Source organism: Tachyglossus aculeatus (genome assembly GCF_015852505.1).
Source record: "Tachyglossus aculeatus isolate mTacAcu1 chromosome 12 unlocalized genomic scaffold, mTacAcu1.pri SUPER_6_unloc_2, whole genome shotgun sequence".
In the NCBI taxonomy this organism is placed as follows: domain Eukaryota; kingdom Metazoa; phylum Chordata; class Mammalia; order Monotremata; family Tachyglossidae; genus Tachyglossus; species Tachyglossus aculeatus.
The window spans coordinates 14,352,636-14,376,526 of NW_024044829.1; the positions used below are offsets into that span (position 1 = coordinate 14,352,636).

Sequence of the window (23,891 nt, forward strand, 5' to 3'; positions counted from 1 at the left end):
GGTGGATAACAGGTGCGGGTGTTCCCATGGGCTGGCTCAGGAGGAACGTACCTTACCTGTGCAGGTTATCTTGAGGTCAGTCGGGCAATGTACTTTTCATTTGCCTTCTAACTCCTCTGTACCCTCAGGGGATGAGCCTTGTGGTGGGGAATTCCTCCTAGAACAATTGATGTGGCTGTGTGGGAAGAGGAATGCAAGAAATTCAGGGTCCCAGGCAGGAACGCTGCATCCTTACTCATGGTGGCAAGTGGGGATTGGAAAGGGGCTCATGGCAGGACTATTTGCAAGAGTCTCTGGGCCCTTGGGACTCACACTCCATGGCTCCCTGAGCTCCTTGTTAGAGATGAATGAACACTCAGCTTCTGGTTTCTGTCCTGGCCCCTCCGGGTTCTGCTGAGGGAGATATCTGGAGATCAATATAGTCTTACTGGGGACAGTTTAGCATGTCTTAGTGGAAAGAAGTCGTGGGTTCTATTCCTGCCTCTGCCGCTTATCAGATGTGCGACTTTGGGCAAGTTACATAACGTCTGTTGTGCCTCAATTGCCTCATCTGTAAAATGGAGATTAAGACTGTGATCCCCAAGTGGGGCTACCTGATTACCTTGTATCTCTCCTAGTGCTTAGAACAGTGCTTGGCACATAGTAAGCACTTAACAAATATCATTATTCCTTTCTTGACTGTAAGCCTGCTGTGGGTGGGGATTTTTTTATGGTATTTCTAAAGCACTTACTATGTGCGATGCACTGTTTTAAGCGTTGGGGGATACAAGGTGATTAGGTTGTCCCACGTGGGGCTCACAGTCTTAATCCCCATTTTACATATGAGGTAACTGAGGCACAGATAAGTTAAGTTGCTTGCCCAGGGTCACACAGCTAAGTGGTGGAACCCAGATTTATTGCCGAATTGTACTCTTCAAGCCCTTAGTTCAGTGCTCTGCATACAGTAAGTGCACAATAAATAAGATTAAATGAATGAATGAATGAATGAACCTTCTGGGCTCCCCTGGACAGCTGTTCCTGAAGCTCAGTGATTATATCCCCCAAGCCGAATCCTGAGAATCTCTCAGCACAGACCAAGGGACAACCATAACCAGTTTCCTCACCCCTCAAAGACAGGAATCTACTCAGAATCCTTCAGTGCACTACCACTATAACCTCTGCCCAGGAGAGAGTGAGCCTTTTAGAGTGTGAGCCCACTGTTGGGTAGGGACCGTCTCTATATGTTGCCAACTTGTACGTCACAAGTGCTTAGTACAGTGCTCTGCACACAGTAAGCGCTCAATAAATACGATTGATTGATTGATTGGGTGGCATTCTTATCTAACAACCTGAAAAATGCCATTGCTGTCTCAGGACAATGGTGCCCAGGTCCCAGAATTCTGTCTCTGACAGTGTCTCCCTCCCCCTATCTCAGAAGCACACTGTTGGCTTTCCTGGGTTGTATCTTCTATCATCACTAGTGCTCCCTCCAATGACCTTCCATGAATGGATGCCTTCCTAATCCTTTCCTGAACCTTCCACTATCCCTCTTGTCTTGTCTTATGCCTTTGATTCATTTCTATCCCATAGCAACACCACGGGCACATCTCTCCCAGAAGGCCCCGCTCTCCATCTGCATTTGTTCTGGTAGGGTTTCCAGAGTTTTCTTTGTAAAATTCCGGAAGTGGTTTATCATTGCCTCCTTCCGCGCAGTAAACTCTAGTCTCCGCCCTCAACTCTCTCCTATGCCGCTGCTGCCCAGTGTGGGTGAGTTTTGACTTGTAGGAGATTGCCTTCCATTCACTAGCCACTGCCCAAAGTAGGAATGTAACGGATAGACCTGTGCCTGACACTCCCTTCCATAGCTGAGACTGATAGATTACTGGAAACTCTCCAGATGCGACCCTGAGGGGCTCTACTATCCCTCACCTTTCCATAAATCCATAACATCCGTAAATTTAGTAAAATCCCATTTGAACATATTTGATTTCTACCTGAATTTCTTACATTTCCTTTTGTTTGGCTTGATACTCCCACCAGCGCGTGTCATTAGGTGTCCCCTCCTCCCAGTAGTGTGGGATTTGGTCAACAATGAGTCTTTATTGCCGCTATCTCCGCCCTTCATGAACAATGACACTTCAACCATAACCTAAGTATTCAGCTTTTTTTGTCAATTTCCAGCCTTTTCCACTGTTTCCCCATTTGACAAATGTTAAGTGATGGGTTTTTCAGATTTTCACTTTCTACAAATTCTGCACTTTGTAATTGCACCTGTAATAATAATAACGATGACATTATTAAGCATTTACTATGTGCCAAGCACTGTTCTAAGCCCTGGGGGGAAGCAAGGTAATCAGGTTGTCCCACATGGGACTCACAGTTAATCCCCATTTTACAGATGAGGCAACTGAGGCACAGAGAAGTGAAGTGACTTGCCCAAAGTCACACAGTTGACAAGTGACAGATCTGGGATTAGAACGTATGATCTCTGACCCCCAAGCCCATCTTCTTTCCACTGAGCCATGCTGCTTCTATAGACTGCTCCTTCCCAATTCCTATTATGGTTATTTCTTATTATAACTTCCTGTAGCAAATATTTTCAGATCATGACTCTGATGTTTAGTTGTTACGGATAAGAAAACACCATGGAATCATTTTTATAAAACAATTCTACCCTTTTCCATTTTCTTCACAGTTTAGATCAATGATAGGGATTTGTTTGAGAAATACCGTGTTTTTTATTAGTCCAAAAACATTTGCAGGAAGAGAGATGAGTTCCTTTGTTCCACTAAAAGTGAAAATTCCACCTCTTAAGAAAACCAAGAAACAATAATTGTGGTGTTTATTAAATGTTTATTACGTTCTAACTCTGGGGTAGCTACAAGGTTACCCACACAACCTCAATTATACATTCCTAATCCCTGTTTTTTTCACAAGACAATTGAACCCCAACTGATTCCAGTGCTGGACTGGGGATTCTGACCATGCCACATGCCAGACCCCACTGCACCTGCAGACTTGCTACTGGGAAAGAGCAGAGAAATCCTTCACGAGATAGCTCTTTTTTAGCTATTGTGTTTGAGTACACCCTATCACCCTGGATAGAGAATTCTTTTTTTAGGACATTTTATGGTGGCAGAGGTTACCGAGAAGGCTTGGGGGTGCTGGGAAATAGCCGGTGAAGAGAGATGACATGTAAGATGGAGGGAGATGGTGCAGAGCTTTGAAGCTAATGGCAGGGAGTTTCCATTTATTACAGAAGGAGACGGATAACCACTGGAGATTTTTGAAGTTTGAGGAGATGTGTGCTCAGTGGTGCTGAAAAATGTTGATCCATGTAGCAGTGTAGAGATTGGGCTGGAGAGGTGGAGAGGTAGAGTCAGGGAGAGCAGTGATGAGGCTGATACCTGATGTGGTCTTGCTGGGCTAGGATTACAGGCTTGGAGTAACCTGGATGGAGAGGAAAGGGTGGATTCTGGAAATGTGGAAGAAGACCTGACAGGATTTAGAAAGAGAATGATGTGAGAATTGAAAGACAATGAGGAATTCAAGGATCATGCCACAGAAGCCAGCTTCTGAGAACAGAGAGGGGGCGAGGAGTAGGTGGCCGAGAGAGGAACGTTTGGAGGAGGAAAATTAGGAGGAGATGGAGAAGGAGGGACTTTAGAAAGGAAGGTGAGGCTTTCAGTTTTGAACACATTGAACCTGAGGTACAGCAGGACATGAAAGTGGAGCTGTCTTAGGGCCAAGAGGAAATGTGGGATTAGAACCCAAGAATAGAACCAAGATTAGAAAGCTGCTTGGAGGAGACAGCATGGCTTCGGGGAAAAACCATGGGCCTGTAAGTCAGAGGTGGGAGGTCAGGGTTAGAGAGAGACAACTGGGAGTCATCCTCATAGTAGTCTTCCCTGATTAAGCATTCTTTTCCCTGACTCCCTCTCTCTTCTGCATTATCTGTGCACTTGGGTGTGGTACCTTTGGGAGCATGATATTGACCTCACCCTCAACCCTGCAGCACGTGCATACATATCCATAATCGTTTTATGTATATAAAGATCTATCTTCCCCTCTCGACTGCAAACTTGTTGTGGGCAGAAAATGTGTCCACGAACTCTGTTGTATTGTACTCTACCCAGCGTACATGTCCCTGCACAGAGTATGTGTTCAATAAATACCGATGATGGATTTATTCATTGATTGAGGTGGTAAATACAGCCACATGAATACATAGATGCCTCTAACGAGTAAGTGCAGAATGTGCTAAGTAGGCATCCAGGACAGAACCTGTGGGACACTGACAACCAGCAGATGAGAGGGGAAAGAGTTGCCAACAAACAAAACGAAGGGATTACAGTCTCTGGAAGAAGTCATATTTCCTACTGATGAATTTTCTCAGGGCCCCTTTGATGTCCTTGTTCCTCAGGCTGTAGATGAAAGGGTTCAGCGTGGGGGTCACCACTGAGTACATCACGGATGCTATAGAGTATTTCCTGGCCTTCTGAGTGGACCGGGGGCTGAAGTAGACCCAAAGGGAAGTGCCATAGAACAAGAAGACCACAGACAGATGAGAGCCACAGGTGGAGAAGGCTTTAAACCTTCCCCCGGCAGATGGGATTCTTAAAATAGTGGAGAAAATCTGATTGTAAGAGAACAGAAGTTCTGTGAGGGGACCTAGGCCTAACAGAGCTGCAAGAACAAAGAGCAATATTTCATTGAAGAGTGGATCAGTGCATGAAAGATTTATGATCTGGATAGGTTCACAGAAGAAGTGATGGATTTTATTGTCGTCACAGAAGGATATTCGAAGCACCATTAAAGTATGTGTCAGAGCATGGAGACTGCTGATAATCCAGGACCCAGCTACCATCAGGGCACAGAGCCGTGGGCCCATGATGGTGGTGTAGTGGAGTGGGTTACATATAGCCGCATAGCGGTCATAAGCCATTCCAGTGAGGAGAAAGTCGTCCAGAGTTCTGAACAGAATGAAGAAATACAGCGTAGGATATGGTTTTAGTGTGGGTCTGAATGTTGACCAGCATCTTGGGGACTGTGGTGGACAGGAAACAGACGTCGGCCAAGGAGAGGTTGGTGAGGAAGAAGTACATGGGCGTATGCAGGTGCGGGTCAGATCTGATGGCCAGGATGTTGAGCAGGCTCCCAAGGACTCCGAGCAGGTGCATCCAGAGGAACAGCATGAAGAGGAGCTGCCGCTGCTCCCCCAGGTCGGACAGTCCCAGGAGGAGGAATTCTGAGATGCCGGTTTGGTTTTCCCTGTCCATGCAGCCGGAGGATCTGCTGGGGGAGATGTGGAAGAAGTATGGGATGGAGGAGCAATCACATCCTGGTTCAGACTCAGTCTAGACTTTATGTAGTTCAGTGTGTTATTACCGGGGCAGGGCAGGGTAAACAATGGCGAGACCCCTGCTACTCGATTTCATACATTTCCCCACTTTATTGGAAATGTGGTTGGGAGGGATGTGTTCTGGCTGGAGTATGTGTTCATCTGAGATTGTTCTGCTCACACTCTCCAGCCTTCCTGGGGTCCTGGGTCAACCATTTTTGGATCTGGGTGTGTGTGAACACTAGGTGAAGCGGATTCTATTTCTGCCCCATCCCCAGGGACAGAATTGGGCTCTCAGTCCAGCTGCTCCTCATTCTCCATGGAACACCCCATCAGAGACTAGGAGCCCATCATCAGTGGCCTCTCAGGCTTCTCCTTACCTGAATGAACAATCCCAGTGTCTTCAGACACCCCATTCCCAGACATTTCTCCGTCATCACTGCTCCCTCCGGAGCCTTCTCCATGGAATCTCATCCCACTTCTCAGGTCAAGTCTACTCAGTACTAAGGAGAAACATTTTGCCTTGCTCATTTTGGTGCCAAAAGAATATTCCTGGGTCCTGTTGATGGAGTTTTCAGTGCTCGCAGATGCCCTGCACCCTACCCTTAGCAAATGCCCCCCAACTCCTTCCTTATGCCTTCTTAATAAGTTTATTTTTGTTTTCTTTTTAAGCCCAACATAATTGTTTCTGCCACACTCAGTTCCAGCCCTTGCTTCCAGTCTTGTTTGTCTTCCACATTTCTGGACTTCCCATAAGAATGAGGGTTCTGGCATCTGCAGGGGGTGGTCCAATGGCTAGAGTAGTCTCCTCAAAACCCACCCAACAATTTGAGGAGTGAAGACAGATCTCTATCAAGAGTGGAAGGTGGGCCATCCATGAGCCCGGGGTCCCCAATCGAGGGAAGGTCTGGTCTGTGATGAGCCACTGGCTGGCCAGGTGAGTCTTCTTCCTCTCCCCGCCAGGATGAAAATAAAGCCCATACCACCTAGGAACCACTGTGAAAGACTGCAGGCATTTGTACTCTAGTACTCTTGATTGGAGAGGAGAAAATCTTGATAATTCCCCCGCCCCCAAGTGCTGTTTTAGCTATTTCTTAAATTTTGATAATTTGGGGGCTTAAATAATCAAATGGCTCTTATTTTGGATTGCAACCTGGGAGAGGTTGGTGAGGAAGAAATACATGGGCGTGTGCAGGTGCGGGTCAGATCTGATGGCCAGGATGATGAGCAGGCTCCCGAGGACCCCAAGCAGGTACATCCAGAGGAACAGCATGAAGAGGAGCTGTCGCTGCTCCGACTGGTCGGATGGTCCCAGGAGGAGGAAGTCTGAGATGCTGGTTTGGTTACCCCTGTCCATGTGGCCGGAGGATCTGTTGGGGGAGATGTGGCAGGAGAATGGGATGGAGGAGCAATCACATCCTGGCTCTGACTCAGTCTAGACTTTATGTAGTTCAATGTGTTATTGCCGGGGCAGGGCAGGGTAAACAGTGGAGAGACCCCTGCTACTTGATTTCATACATTTTCCTGCTTTATTGGAAATGTGGTTGGGAGGGCTGGGTTGTGGCTGGAGCATTTGTTCATCTGAGATTCTCCTGCTCACACTCTCCAGCCTTCCTGGGGTCCTGGGTCAACCATTTTTGGGCTTGGGTGTGTGTCAACACTTGGTGAAGCAGGTTCTATTTCCTCCCCATCCCCAGGCACAGAATTGGGCTCTCAGTCCGGCTGTGCCTCATTCTCCATGGAACACCTCATCAGAGACTCGGAGCCCATCATCAGTGGCCCCTCCGGCTTATCCTCACCTGAATGAATAATCCCAGTTTCTTCTGACACCCCATTCCCAGACATTTCTCCATCATCACCTCTCCCTCCGGAGCCTTCTCCATGCGATCTCATCCCACTTCTCAGGTTAAGCCTACTCAGTACTAAGGAGAAAAATTGTGCCTTGCTCATTTTGGTGCCAAAAGAATATTTCTGGGTCCTGTTGATGGACTTTACAGCGCTTGCAGCTGCCCTGCACCCTACGCTTAGCAAATGCCCCCCAACTCCTTCCTCATGCCTTCTTAATAAGTTTATTTTTGCTTTCTTTTAAAGCCCATCATACTTGTTTCTGTCATGATCAGTTCCAGCTCTTGCTCCCAGTCTTGTTTGTCTTCCATATTTCTGGACTTCCCATAAGAATGAGGGTTCTGGCATCTGCAGGGGGTGGTCCAATGGCTAGAGTAGTCTCCTCAAAACCCACTCAACAATTTGCGGAGTGAAGCCAGATCTCTATCAAGAGTGGAGGGTGGACCATCCATGCAGCTGGGATCCCCGTAATAGGGAAGCTCCGATCTGTGATAAGCCGCTGGTTGGCCAGGTGAGTCTTCTTTCTCTCCCCCCGAGGATGAAAATAAAGCCCATACCACTTAGGAACCACAGGGATAATACTGCAGGCATTTGTACTCTAGTACTCTTGATTGGAGAGGAGAGAATCTTGATAATTACCCCCTGCCCCCAAGTTCTGTTTTAGCTATTTGTTAAGTTTTATAATTTGGAGAGTTAAATCATCAAATGGCTCTTATTTTGGATTGTAATTTACTGTAGTACTTTTTCTTCTGTGGGTCCCTCTTCCCTTACCTAGTGGGGTCTGGGTCCAGAGAACTGAGACCGTGTCTTGTATTTTTCTTGAGGGCAGAGATTATGCCTGCCTACCCTCTTCTGCTGTGCTTTCCCAGGAGCTTAGTACAGTGCCCTAAACACAAGTGCTCAATAGATACCAGTGATTAAATACCAGGGCTTAGCATGAGGTAAGTGCTCAACAGTAACACTAATATAATACTGAAAATGGCTGTTATGATGTGATTGCTGCTTTTAAATCCTCTAGAAACCCTTGATGACAGGTAAACATATCCCCCTCTTCTCCCTGCTCTAGCAGGAAAACCCACCTAATTAACCCCTCCAAGGTCCAGGCAGTAAACTCTCCACCATCCCTCAATCCACTGTTAAGCCTAGGCATTTCTCTGGTGTAAACACTGCAGGTTGAAATCCGGGTCAGGGAGTATGAAGGAGTTCTAGTTGGCTCGGAAGGATTCTAGCGATTTGAGCCATGAAACTCTGTTGGTTCTGGTCCACCTTGGCCTATCCATGCTGATCATACCCCAAGCCCAACTTTCTCCATCCCCGCAGTCCTGAGGGCCAGCCCTTCATCTGGAGCAATCCTAGTATCCAGCAGTCTTCACCTGTGATGGCCAGTTGACCAGTTAGGTCTTCGAAGCCATCCTGTCACTTCAAACCTGTACCACCCCACTTCCCCTGCAAATCCTCACCTTGCTTTGCCCCTGATTCTTTTTTTAAAAATGGTACATGTCAAGTTCTTACTATTTTCCAGGCACTATACTGAGCCTCGGGGTAGATGCATGGCAATCACGTTGACACTTTCCATGTCCCCGTGGGGCTCATAGTCATAGTTCACATTTCACAGATGAGGTAAATGAGGCATGGAGAAGTTCAATGACTTGCACAAGGTCACAGGGAAGACCAGTGGCAGAGCTGGGTCTAGAACCCAGGTCCTATTTACTCACAGGCCCGAGTTCTCTCCACTGGGCCAAGCTGCTTCTCAAGGTAAAAATTTGTCATCCATGATATCACCTGGGACACTAGCCATCTACTTCACTCAACCCAGGTGGATGGACCGTTTTTATGGTTTTCTTTAAGCACTTAATATGTGCCAGACGCACTGTACTAAGCAGTGTGGCTCCATGGAAAGAGCATGGGCTTGACTGTCAGAGGTCATGGGTTCTAATCTCGGCTCTGCCACTTGCCAGCTGTGTGACTTTGGGCAAGTCCCATAACTTCTCCGTGCCTCAGTTCCCCGATCTGTAAAATGGGGATTAAGACTGCGTGCTCCACGTGGTACAACCTCATTACCTTGTATACCCCCAGCGCTTAGAACAGTGCTTAGCACATAGTAAGTGCATAACAAATACCATCATCATCATCGTCACTGCAATAGATCCAAGTTAATCAGGTTGGACGCAGGCCATGTCTCCCATGGCACTCTCAGTCAATCTCCATTTTACAGGGAAGGCACAGGGAAGTGAAGTGACTTGGCCAGTGTCACACAGCAGACAAGTGGCAGGAGCTGGGAATAGAACCCGGTCCTTCTGACTCCCATGTCCATGCTCTATTCACTAGGCCACACTGCTTCTCAAGATCTCGCCCCGGAATGGTTGGTCTTAGATTCTTGTCTTACTGGATGACTTAGAGGTAAAATTAGGGATATTAGATGAGGTATCCCTAACCATTTATATGATATTAAGGAGAGTAACAGTTACGAGTTGGCCAGTGGTCAGGGATGGGGGTCGTGGCTCCACTTCCCACCCGACAGACCTGGCCACTGTTCCCATAACCGGGATGATGAGGCCACTGACCCCACTCTCAGGATGCCCCAATCCTGTGGCTTACCATCAAGGAGGTGCGTTGAGAAATGCTTTAGTCCCAGTATCGGAGTAGCGTGAAGGCTGATGTTTTCCTACCAGGGGTGGGGAACAGGTGCGGGTGTTCCCATGGGCTGACTCGGAGGGAACATACCTTACCTGTGCAGGTTGTCTTGAGGTCGGCCGGGCAATGTACTTTTCATACACCGTCTAACTCCTCTGTACCCTCGGGGGTTGAGCCTTGTGGTGGGGAATTCCTCCTAGAACAATTGATGTGGCTGTGTGGGAAGAGGAATGCAAGAAATTCAGGGTCCCAGGCAGGAACGCTGCATCCTCACTCATGGTGGCGGTGCGGATGGGAAAGGGACTCATGGCAGGACTATTTGTAAGAACCTCTGGGCCCTTGGGACTCACACTCCATGGCTCCCTGAGCTCCTTGTTAGATGTGAATGAACACTCAGCTTCTGGTTTCTGCCCTGGCCCCTCCTGGTTCTGCTGAGGGAGATATCTGGAGATGATAATGTAATCTTACTGGGGACAGTTTAGCGTGGCTTAGTGGAAAGAGCACGGACATAGTGGAAAGAGGTCATGGGTTCTATTCCTGCCTCTACCGCTTATCAGCTGTGCCTGTCCCGCCATCGACCCCCGGCCCACGTCATCCCCCGGGCCTGGAATGCTCTCCCTCTGCCCATCCGCCAAGCTAGCTCTCTTCCTCCCTTCAAGGCCCTACTGAGAGCTCACCTCCTCCAGGAGGCCTTCCCAGACTGAGCCCCTTCCATCCTCTCCCCCTTGTCCCCCTCACCATCCCCCCATCTTACCTCCTTCCCTTCCCCACAGCACCTGTATATATGTATATATGTTTGTACATATTTATTACTCTTTTTATTTATTTATTTTACTTGTCCATATCTATTCTATTTATTTTATTTTGTTGGTATGTTTGGTTTTGTTCTCTGTCTCCCCCTTTTAGACTGTGAGCCCACTGTTGGGTAGAGACTGTCTCTATATGTTGCCAACTTGTACTTCCCAAGCGCTTAGTACAGTGCTCTGCACACAGTAAGCGCTCAATAAATACGATTGATGATGATGATGATGACTTTGGGCAAGTTACTTAACATCTGTTGTGCCTCAGTTGCCTCATTTGTAAAATGGAGATTAAGACTGTGAACCCCAAATGGGACTACCTGATTACCTTGTATGTCTCCTAGTGCTTAGAATAGTGCTTGGCACATAGTAAGCACTTAACAAATATCATTTTTCCTTTCTCAACTGTAAGCCTGCTGTGGGTGGGGATTTTTTTATGGTATTCGTAAAGCACTTACTATGTGTGAAGCACTGTTGTAAGCGCTGGGGGCTACAAGGTGATGAGGTTGTCCCACGTGGGGCTCACAGTCTTAATCCCCATTTTACAGATGAGGTAACTGAGGCACCGAGAAGTTAAGTGGCTTGTCCAGGGTCACACAGCTAAATGGTGGAACCCAGATTTATTGCGGAATTGTACTCTCCAAGCACTTAGTTCAGTGCTCTGCATACAGTAAGTGCACAATAAATAAGATTCAACGAATGAATGAATGAATGAATGAATGAATGAATGAATGAATGAACTTTCTTTGGCTCCCCTGGACAGCCGATCCTGAAACTCAGTGATTATATTCCCCAGGCCGACTTCTGAGAATCTCTCAGCACAGACCAAGGGACAGCCATAACCACTCTCCTCACCCGTCTAAGAAAAGAATCTACTCAGAATCCTTCACTGCACTACCACTATAACCTCTGCCCAGGAGAGAGTGAGCCTTGAGCAGCATTCTTATCTAACAACCTGAGAAATGCCATTGCTGCTTCAGTACAATGGTGCTCAGGTCCCAGAATTCTTTCTCTGACAGTGTCTTCCTCCCTGTATCTCAGAAGCACACTGTGGGCTTTCCTGGGATATACCTTCTATCATCACTAGTGCTCCCTCCAATGACCTGCCATGAATGGATGCCTTCCTAATCCTTTCCTGAACCTTCCACTATCCCTCTTGTCTTGTCTTAAGCCTTTGATTCATTTCTATCCCATAGCGACACCACGGGAACATCTCTCCCAGAAGGCCCCGCTCTCCATCTGCAATCATTCTGGTAGTGTTTCCAGAGTTTTCTTTGTAAAATTCCCGAAGTGGTTTATCATTGCCACCTTCCGCGCAGTAAACTCTAGTCTCCTCCCTCAGCTCCCTCCTATGCCGCTACTGCCCAGCGTGGGTGAGTTTTGACTTGCAGCAGATTGCCTTCCACTCACTAGCCACTGCCCAAAGTAGGAATGGAATGGATACACCTGTGCTTGACACTCCCTCCCATAGCTGAGACTGATAGATTACTGGAAACTCTCCTGATGTGACACTGAGGGGGGCCACTATCCCTCACCTTTCCATAAATCCATAACATCCATAAATTTAGTAAAATCCCATTTGAACATGTTTGATTTCTGTCTGTAGTTCTTACATTTCCTTTTGTTTGTCTTGATACTTCCACCAGCGAGTGTCATTAGGTGTCCCCTCCTCCCAGTAGTGTGGGATTTGGTCAACAATGAGTCTTTATTGCCGCTATCTCCGCCCTTCATGATCAATGACACTTCAACCATAACCTGACTAAGTATTTATCCTTTTTGTCAATTTCCAGTCTTTTCCACTGTTTCCCCATTTAACAAATGTTAACTGATGGGTTTTTCAGATTTTTACTTCCTACAAATTCTGCAATTTGTAATCACACCTGTAATAATAATAATGACGATGGCATTATTAAGCATTTACTATGTGCCAAGCACTATTCTAAGCCCTGGGGGGAAACAAGGTAATCAGGTTGTCCCACATAGGAATCACAGTCTTAATCCCCATTTTACAGATGAGGCAACTGAGGCACAAAGAAGGGAAGTGACTTGCCCAAAGTCACATAGTTGACAAGTGGCGGATCTGGGATTAGAACGCCTGATCTCTGACCCCCAAGCCCATCCTTTTTCCACTGAGCCAAGATGCTTCTATAGGCTGCTCCTTCCCAATTCCTATTATGGTTATTTCTTATTATAACTTACTGCAGCAAATATTTTCAGATCATGACTCTAATGTTTGGTTTTTACGGATAAGAAAACACCATGGCATCATTTTTATAAAACATTTCTACCCTTTTACATTTCCTTCACAGTTTAGATCAATGATAGGGATTTGTTTGAGAAATACCGTGTTTTTTATTTGTCCAAAAACATTTGCAGGAAGGGAGATGAGTTCCTTTGTTCCAATAAAAGTGAAAATTCCACCTCTTAAGAAAACCAATCAACAATAATTGTGGTGTTTAATAAATGTTTATTACGTTCTAAACTCTGGGGTAGCTACAAGGTTACCGACACACCCGCAATTATACATTCCTAATCCACGTTTTTTCACTAGACAATTGAACCCCAACTGATTCCAGTGCTGAACTGGGGATTCTGACCATGCCAGACCCCACTGCACCTGGAGCCTTGCTACTGGGAAAGAGAAGAGAAATCCTTCACGAGGTAGCTCTTTTTTAGCCATTATGTTTGACTAGACCCTTGCACCCTAGATAGAGAATTCTTTTTTTAGGACATCGGCAGAGGTTACCGAGAAGGTATAGTGGTGCTGGGGAAAAGCCGGTGAAGAGAGATGACATTTAAGATGTAGGGAGATGGCAGGGAGTTTCCCTTTATTGCAGAAGGAGTAGAATAACCACTGGAGATTTTTGAGGTGTGAGGAGATGTGTGCTGAGTGGTGCTGAAAAAGGATGATCCATGTAGCAGTGTAGACAATGGGCTGGAGAGGTGGAGAGCTAGAGGCAGGGAAAGCAGTGATGAGGCTGTTACCTGATGTAGTCTTGCTGGGCTAGGATTGCAGGCTTGGACCAGCGTGGATGGAGAGGAAAGGGTGGATTCTGGAAATGTGGAAGATTTAGAAGATTTAGAAAGAGAATGATGTGAGAATTGAAAGACAATGAGGAATTCAAGGATAAAGCTAAAGAAGCCAGCTTCTGAAAACAGGGAGGGGGCGTGGAGTCATTGGCAGAGAGAGGAACGTTTGGAGGAGAAAAATTAGGAGGAGATGGAGAAGGAGGGACTTTAGAAAGGACTGTGAGGCTCTCAGTTTTGAACACGTTGAATTTGAGGTGCAGGTAGGACATACAAGTGGAGCTGTCTTAGGGCCAAGACGAAATGTGGGAATAGAACACAAGAATAGAACCAAGATTAGAATGCTGCTTGGGGGAGACAGCACGGATTTGGGGAAAAAAATGGGCCTGTAAGTCAGAGGTGGGAGGTCAGGGTTAGGGAGAGAGAACTGGGAGTCAACCTCATAGTAGGCTTCCCTGATTAAGCCTTCTTTTCCCGGACTCCCTCTCTTTTCTGCATCATCTGTGCACTTGGGTTTGCTACTTTTGGGAACATGATATACACCTCACCCTCAACCCTGCAGCACGTGCATATATATCCATTATCGTTTTATGTATATAAAGATCTAACTTCCCCTCTCGACTGCAAACTTGTTGTGGGTAGAGAATGTGTCCATGAACTCTGTTGTATTGTACTCTACCCAGCATACACGTCCCTGCACACAGTATGTGCTCAAAAAATGCCGATGATGGATTTATTCATTGATCGAGGTGGTAAATAAAGCCACATGAATACATAGATGCCTCTAACGAGTAAGTGCAGAATGTGCTAAGTAGGCGTCCAGAACAGAAGCTGTGGGACACTGACAATCAGCAGATGAGAGGGGAAAGAGTTGCCAACAAACAAAACGAAGGGATTACAGTCTCTGGAAGAAGTCATATTTCCTACTGATGAATTTTCTCAGGGCCCCTTTGATGTCCTTGTTCCTCAGGCTGTAGATGAAAGGGTTCAGCGTGGGGGTCACCACTGAGTACATCACGGATGCTAGTTTTTTTTCCTGGCCTTGTGGGTGGACCGGGGGCTGAAGTAGACCCACAGGGAAGTGCCATAGAACAAGGAGACCACAGACAGATGAGAGCCACAGGTGGAGAAGGCTTTAAACCTTCCCCCGGCAGATGGGATTCTTAAAATAGTGGAGAAAATCTGATTGTAAGAGAACAGAAGTCCCGTGAGGGGACCTAGCCCTAACACAGCTGCAAGAACAAAGAGCAATATTTCATTGATGAGTGGATCAATGCAGGAAAGTTTTATGATCTGGATAGGTTCACAGAAGAAGTGATGGATTTTATTGTCTGCACAGGAGGATATTCGGAGCACCATTAAAGTATGTGTCAGAACATGGAGACTGCTGATAATCCAGGACCCAGCTACCATCAGGGCACAGAGCCGTGGGGCCATGATGGCGGTGTAGTGAAGTGGGTGGCATATAGCCACATAGCGGTCATAAGCCATTCCAGTGAGGAGAAAGTGGTCCAGAGTTCTAAACAGAATGAAGAAACACATTTGCGCTAGGCACCCAGCATAGGATATGGATTTATTGTGGGTCTGAATGTTGACCAGAATCTTGGGGACTGTGATGGACAGGAAACAGACGTCAACCAGGGAGAGGTTGGTGAGGAAGAAATACATGGGCGTGTGCAGGTGCGGGTCAGATCTGATGGCCAGGATTGATGAGCAGGCTCCCGAAGACCCCAAGCTGGTACATCCAGAGGAACAGCATGAAGAGGAGCTGTTGCTGCTCCGACTGGTCGGATGGTCCCAGGAGGAGGAAGTCTGAGATGCTGGTTTGGTTACCCCTGTCCATGTGGCCGGAGGATCTGTTGGGGGAGATGTGGTAGGAGAATGGTATGGAGAAGCCATCACATCCTGATTCAGACTCAGTCTAGACTTTATGTAGTTCAATGTGTTATTGCTGCAGCAGGGCACGGTAAACAGTGGAGAAATCCCTGCTACTCGATTTCATAAATTTCCCCGCTTTATTGGAAATGTGGTTTGGAGGGCTGAGTTCTGGCTGGAGTATTTGTTTCATCTGAGATTCTCCTGCGTACACTCTCCAGCCTTCCTGGGGTCCCGGGTCAACTATTTCCGGGCCTGTGTGTGTGTCAACACTAGGTGAAGCGGATTCTATTTCCGCCCCATAAACAGGCACAGAATTGGGCTCTCAGTTCTGCTGCGCCGCCTTCTCCATAGAACACCTCATCAGAGACTTGGAGCCCATCATCAGTGGCCCCTAAGGCTTCTCCTCACCTGAATGAACAATCCCAGTTTCTTCAGACACCCCATTCCCAGACATTTCTCCATCATCACCTCTCCCTCCGGAGCCTTCTCCATGGAATCTCATCCCACTTCTCAGGTCAAGCCTACTCAGTACTAAGGAGAAAAATTGTGCCTTGCTCATTTTGGTGCCCATAGAATATTGCTGGGTCCTGGTGATGGACTTTACAGAGCTCGCAGCTGCCCTGCAAATGCCCCCCAACTCCTTCCTTATGCCTTCTTAGTAAGTTTATTTTTGTTTTCTTTTTAAGCCCAACATACTTGTTTCTGTCATGCTCAGTTCCAGCTCTTGCTCCCAGTCTTGTTTGTCTTCAGCATTTCTGGACTTCCCATAAGAATGAGGGTTCTGGCATCTGCAGAGGGTGGTACAATGGCTTGAGTAGTCTCTTCAAAACCCACCCAACAATTTGAGGAGTGAAGCCAGATCTCTATCAAGAGTGGAGGGTGGACAATCCATGCGGCCGGGATCCCTATAAGAGGGAAGCTCCGGTCTGTGATGAGCCACTGGCTGGACAGGTGAGTCTTCTTCCTCTCTCCCCCCTGCCAGGATGAAAATAAAGCCCATACCACCTAGGAAACACTGGGAAGTACTGCAGGCATTTGTACTCTAGTCCTCCTGATTGGAGAGGAGAAAATCTTCTTAATTCCCCCTGGCCCCAAGTGCTGTTTTAGCTGTTTGTTAAATTTTTATAATTTGGGGACTTAAATCATCAAATGGCTCTTATTTTGGATAGTAATTTAATGTTGTTCTTTTTCTCCTGTGGGTCTCTCTTCCCTTACCTAGTGGGGTCATGGTCCAGAGAACTGGGACCGTGTCTTGTATTTTTCTTGAGGGCAGAGATTATCAATCAATCAATCAATCAATCGTATTTATTGAGCGCTTACTATGTGCAGAGCACTGTACTAAGCGCTTGGGAAGTACAAATTGGCGACACATAGAGACAGTCCCTACCCAACAGTGGGCTCACCGTCTAAAAGGGGGAGACAGAGAACAGAACCAAACATACCAACAAAATAAGATAAACAGGATAGAAATGTACAAGTAAAATAAATAAATAAATAAATAAGTAGAGTAATAAATATGTACAACCATATATACATATATACAGGTGCTGTGGGGAAGGGAAGGAGGTAAGATGGGGGGATGGAGAGGGGGACGAGGGGGAGAGGAAGGAGGGGGCTCAGTCTGGGAAGGCCTCCTGGAGGAGGTGAGCTCTCAGCAGGGCCTTGAAGGGAGGAAGAGAGCTAGCTTGGCGAAGGGGCAAAGGGAGGGCATTCCAGGCCCGGGGGATGACGTGGGCCGGGGGTCGACGGCGGCACAGGCGAGAACGAGGTAGATTATGTCTGCCTACCCTCTTCTGCTGTGCTTTCCCAGAGACTTAGTACAGCGTTCTACACACAAGAGTTCAATAGATACCAATGATTAAATACCAAGGGTTAGTATGAGGAAATGCTCAACAATAACACTAATATAATCCTGAAAATGGCTGTCATGGTGTGATTGCTGCTTTTAAATCCTCTAGAAACCCGTGATGATAGGTAAACATATCCCCCTCTTCTCCCTGCTCTAGGAGGAAAACCCACCTAATTAACTCCTCCAAGGTCCAGGAAGTAAACTCTCCCCCATCCCTGAATCCATTATTAAGCCTAGGCATTTCCTGGTTTTAAATACTGCAGGTTGAAATCCGTGTCGGGGAGTATGATGAAGTTCTAGTTGGCTCGGAGGGATTCTAGGTGATTGGAGCCATGAAACTCCGTTGGGAGGTTCTGGTCCAGCTTGGCTGATCCATGCTGATCATACCCCAAGCCCAACGTTCTCCAGCCCCTCAGTCCTGAGGGCCAGCCCTTCTTCTGGAGCAATCCTAGTATCCATCAGTCTTCACCTGTGATGGCCAGTTGACCAGTTAGGTCTTCGAAGCCGTCCTGTCACTTCAAACCTGTCCCACCCCACTTCCCCTGCAAATCCTCACCTTGCTTTGCCCCTGACTCTTTTTAAAAAATGGTATTAAGTTCTTCCTATTTCCAGGCGCTGTACTGAGCCCTGGGGTAGAGCATGGCAATCATGTTGACACTTTCCATGTCCCACGTGGGGCTCATAGTCATAGTTCACATTTCACAGATGAGGTAAATGAGGCATGGAGAAGTTCAATGACTTGCCCAAGGTCACAGGGAAGAGCAGTGGCAGAGCTGGATCTAGAACCCAGGTCCTGTTTACTCCCAGGCCCGAGTTCTCTCCACTGGGCCAAGCTGCTTCTCGAGATAAAAATTTGTCATCCATGATCTCATCTGGGACACCAGCCATCTACTTCACGCAGCCCAGGTGGATGGACCGTTTTTATGACTTTCTTTAAGCACTTAATATGTGCCAGACGCACTGTACTAAGAAGCGTGGCTCAATGGAAAGAGCACGGGCTTGGTTGTCAGAAGTCATGGGTTCTAATCACGCTCTGCCATTTGCCAGCTGTGTGACTTTGGGAAAGTTCCATAACTTTTCCATGCCTCAGTTCCCTCATCTGTGAAGTGGGGACTAAGACTGTGAGCTCCACGTGGTACAACCTCATTACCCAGTATCCCCCAGCGTTTAGAAAAGTGCTTAGCACATAGTAAGCACTTAACAAATACCATCATCATCATCGTCACTGCAATAGATCCAAGTTATTCAGGTTGGACGCAGTCCATGTCCCACATGGCACTGTCAGTCAATCCCCATTTTACAGGGAAGGCACAGGGAAGTCAGGGTGACTTGGCCAATGTCACACAGCAGACAAGTGGCAGGAGCTGGGAATGGAACCCAGTCCTTCTGACTCCCAGGTCCATGCTCTATCCAGTAGATCTCGCCCTGGAATGGTCGGTCTTAGATTCTTGTCTTACTGGATGACCTAGAGGGAAAATTAGGGATATTAGATGAGGTATCCCTAACCATTTATGTGACATTAAGAAGAGTAACTGTTACCAGTTGGCCAGAGGTCCACTGGGTATAGGGCCCACAAGTTGCAGGATAAGTGATACCAGCAAGATAATGTATACAGCGTGCATCGGATGGTCTTGGACAGACTGCTTGGTCATCTCGGGAACTAATTTTTCATTCTTGGAAGAGTCCTCCAGCGACCCACTCTTTGCATCACCCAAAGGAGGAACTTCCCTCTGAAGCTTCCCGCAAACTATCAGCAAGGCTAACTAAGAATCTCTCAAAAATGGTTCAAACCTATGATATTCAAAAGAAGGAGGACCTAGGACTGGAGGCATCACCAGAAAATAGAAAGTTCCTCTCCAGGATTCATTAAAAGAAGGGAGGGACTTCCTCTGTGTGCAGGGCAGCAACTGGGAAGACTATTAGAGGGGGTGCTTTAGAATACATAAGGCTCAACTAGTTGCTGCTAAAGAATGTATTTTTTGTATCTGTTTGTACTGGGATGGTGCACCTTGTTACGTGGGATCCAGTGGGATGTTTTAATAAAGAGGACCTGTTATTCACTGAGATCTTGGGGTATAGCTTCTTCAGTAATGGCTATGGAATGAGAAAGACAGTTTCCTGTTCCCTGAAAGGGTCAGTGAAAATAGTAATGATTCATTCATTCATTCAATCAGATTTATTGAGTGCTTACTGTATGAAGAGAACTGTACTAAGCATTTGGAAAGTAAATTTGGCAATAGATAGAGAGAATCCCTACCCAACAACGGGCTCACAGCCTGAAAGCAGGAGACAGACAACAAAACAAAAAAAGTAGACAGGCATCAATACCATCAATATAGATAAATAGAACTATAGATAATATATAGCATTATTATTATTAATAAAATAAAGTGATAATTTTGTACAAACATAAACATGTGCTGTGGGGAGGGGAAGGGGGTAGAGCAGAGGGATGGAGTAGGGGTGGTGGGGAGGGGAGGAGGAGCAGAGAAAAAGGGGGGCTTAGTCTGGGAAGGCATCCTGGAGGAGGTGAGCTCACAGTAGGGCCTTGAAGAGGGGAAGAGTGCTAGTTTGATTAATTAATTAATTAATACTTAATAATGGGATTTGTTAAACACTTACTATGTGCGAAACACTGTTCTAAGCGCTTAGCACTTTTCTAAGTGCTGTTGTAAGTTTGATGCGAGTAGGGAGGTCATATCTCACTTTCAGAATGCCCCGATACTGTGGCTTTTAGACTCCTGTGGACCCCCTGGGGAAGCGGGCTGGTATGTACTTGTAGCCCCAATATTGGATCAGAGTGAAGGCTAAATTCTTCCATCGTGACTGGGAAGAGGCATGGGTGCTCCTGTGTGCTGGGATGGGGGGGTCGTTCCCTACCTGTGCAGGTCTTCTTGGGGTCAGTGGGGCAATGAAGGCTGTCTGCACCGTCCACCTCCTTTGTCCCTTCGGATGATGGGCCTTGAGGTGGGGAACTCGTCCTGTAATAATCAGTGAAGCTGAGAGGGAAGCAGGACGGGTGGCGTGGAGCTCCAAGCAGAAACGCAGCATCCTCAGCCACAGGCACAGTGGTGGTGTGAGTGGGGCTTATGGCAGGACTATTTGCAGGAATCTCTGGTCCCTCAGGCCCCACAGTTTATGGCTCCCCCAGCTCCGTGTGAGAGAGACACAAACTCTCAGTGCCTGGTCTCCCAGCTGGGCTTTGCTTAGGGAGATGTCCCAGGAGATTTTCTGTTTTAAGTGTTATTTAAGTGCTTACCATGCGCCAGGCATTGTACTAAGTGTGGGGTAGATACAAGATAATCGGGATGGACACAATCCCCGTCTCACAAGGGACTCACAATCCTAATCTCCATTTCATAGATGAGGTAAATGAGGCCCAGAAAAGTGAAGTGACTTGCCCATGGCTACACAGCAGAGAAGTGGCAGAAGCAGGATTAGAACCCTGGTCTTCCAACTCCCAGGCTCATACTAGGTCCACCAGGCCATGCTGCTTCCCTAATAATAATGGCATAGGTTATGTGCCAAGCATTGTACTAAGGTCTGGGGCAGATATAAGATGATTAGGTCTCACGTAGGACTCACAGTCTCAGTAGGAGGGGGAACAGGTACTGAATCCTCATTTTACAGATAAGGACCTGAAGCACAGAAAAGTTGAGTGACTTGTCCAAAGTCACACAGCAGACAAGTGGTGAGCTGGGATAAGAGCCCAGTTTCTCTGACTCCCTTTTCCTTGATCTTTCCACTAGGCCACACTGCTTCTCTGGTCAACAGAATATTGTTGACCATAAAGGAGGATGGTAAACTCTCACTCGGCATGTGAGAGTTTGACCCTCTCCTACAAAAAACAAACAAAACCAAATTGTACATGACAAAAAGTATGCGAGTTTTGAGAGCTGGCTTATCTTTCTCAGAAAAATAATCTTCAGGTGAATCAGCATGTCAGAGTCCTCGAGAGGAGACACTTTTCCTGTTGAATGCGTTTCTCAGGGCCATTTTCATGTTCTTGTTCCTCAGGCTGTAGATGAAGGGATTCACTGTAGGGATGACCACTGTGTACAGCACAGACGCTATCAAGCCCTTACTGAATGTTTGGGTAGATGTTGGACAAAAGTAGGTCCCAAGAGAGGTGCTGTAGTATAAGGAGACCACGGACCGGTGAGAACCACAAGTGCTGAATGCTTTCAACCTACCCCCTGCAGATGGGATTCTCAATATGGTGGACATGATGCGAACGTAAGAGAACAGGAGGCCGGTGATTGGACCTACCCCAATCACTACTACAGAGACAAACACGATTACTTCATTGATGAAAATGCCAGAACAGGAAAGCTTTAGGATCTGGTAAAGTTCACAGAAGAAGTGAAGAATTTCCCAATTGGTACAGAAGGATAAGCGAACCACCAATAGGGGGTGTGTCAGGGCATGGAGAGAACTGAAGATCCAGAATCCAGCAACCACCAGGGTACAGAGCTGTGGGCTCATGATAGTGGTGTAGTGGAGGTGGTGTCATATGGCCTCGTAATGGTTATATGCCATTCCAGTGAGGAGAAAATGGTCCAGACTTGTGAACAGAATGTAGAAGTGCATTTGTGCCAGGCAGCCAGCGTAGGATATGGATTTGTCGTGGGTCTGAATGTTGACCAGCATCTTGGGGACCGTGGTGGACAGGAAGCAGATGTCGGCCAGGGAGAGGTTGGTGAGGAAGAAGTACATGGGGGTGTGCAGGTCTGGGGCAGAGCTGATGGCCAGGACGAATAGCAGGCTTCCAGAACCCTAAACAGGTACAACCAGATTAACAGCACGAAGAGGAGCTGCCGCTGCTCTGCCAGGTTGGACAGTCCCAGGCGGAGGAATTCGGAAACACCAGTTTGGTTTCCCCTCTCCACGGGCCTGGAGGATCTGCTGAGGGTGATGCGACAGGAAAATGGGATGGTGGAACAATCACATCCTGGTTCAGACTCAGTCTAGGTTTTATGCAGTTTAATGTGTGTGTTCCGGGGCGGGGCAGGCTAAACATTGGAGAGACCCCTGCTGCTCGATTTCAGACATCTCCCCAGCTTTATTGGGAACGTGGTTGGGAGGGCTGGGGTCTGGCTGGAGTATTTGTTCATCTGAGATTCTTCTGCTCACACTCTCCAGCCTTCCTGAAGTCCTGGGTCCACCCTTCCCAGGCCCGTGTGTGTCGGCACAAGTTGCAGCAGGTTCTATTTCTGCCCCACCCCCATGCACAGTATTGGGCTCTCCTGGTCCGGCTATTCCTCATTCTCAGAAACTCGGAGCCCATCATCAGTGGCCCTTCAGGCTTCTCCTCACCGGATTGAACAATCCCAGTTTCTTCAGACACCCCCTTTCCCTGACATTTCTCCATCATCACTACTCTCTCCTGAGCTTTCTCCATGGAATCTCATCCCAATTCTCAGGCCAAGCCTATTCATTACTACAGAGAAAAATTGTGCCTTGCTCATTTTGGTGCCAAAATAATATTTCTGGGTCCTGTTGATGGACTTTACGGTGCTGGCAGCTGTTCTGCACCCTACCCTTAGCAAATGCCCCCCAACTCCTTCCTTATGCCTTCTTATAAGTTTATTTTTGCTTGCTTTTTAAGCCCATCACACTAGTTTTTGCAAGGCTCGTCCTACTCCTCACTCCCAGTCTTTTTTGTCTTCCTCATGTCTGTAGTTCCCATAAGAATGAGGGTTGTGGTTTCTGCAGGGGGTGGTCCAATGGGTAGAGTAGTCTTCCTTCCACCCACCAACAATTACAGGAGTGAAGTCAGATCTCTTTCATGATTGGAGGGTGGGTCATCCATTCTGCCGGGGTCTCCATAAGAGGGAAGCTCCGGTCTGTGATGTGCCAGTGGCTGGTCAGGGCAGTCTACTTCCTCTCCCCCCACAGTTTGAAAGTACAGCCCATAAACACCTAGGAAAGACTGGGAAAGACTGCAGGCTTTTGTACCCTAGTACTCCTGATTGGAGAGGAGAGAATCTTGATAATTATCCCCTCCAAGTGCTGTTTCAGCCATTCGTTTTAATGTTAATAATCTGTGCAAGTAAATCTTCAAATGGCTCTTATTTTGGATTGTAATTTACTGTTGTTGTTTTTCTTCTATTCGTCTCTCTTCCCTTACTTAGTGGGGTCAGGTTCCAGAGAATTGAGACCGTGTCTTGTATTTTTCTTGAGGGCAGAGATTATGCCTGCCTACCCTCTTCTGCTGTGCTTTCCCAGGAGCTTAGTACAGTACAGGAGCTTAGTATAGGAGCTTAGTACAGTGTTCTACACACAAGTGTTCAATAAATACCAGGGATTAAATACCAGGACTTGGTATGAGGTAGGTACTCAACAATAACAATGGGGAAGCAGCGTGGCTCAGTGGAAAAAGCCCGGGCTTTGGAGTCAGAGGTCATCGGTTCAAATCCCGGCCCCGCCACTTGTCAGCTGTGTGACTTTGGGCAAGTCACTTCACTTCTCTGGGCCTCAGTTTCCTCATCTGTAAAATGAGGATTAAGACTGTGAGCCCCCCGTGGGACAACCTGAT

The 23,891-nt window shown here is 47.1% G+C and overlaps 1 pseudogene; it reads right to left on the reverse strand.

Annotated features, from left to right (window-relative positions):
• Nucleotides 1–4,327: 4,327 nt before the first annotated feature.
• LOC119921399 lies at nt 4,328–15,469 on the reverse strand (annotated as a pseudogene).
• Between the last annotated feature and the right edge of the window lie 8,422 nt (nt 15,470–23,891).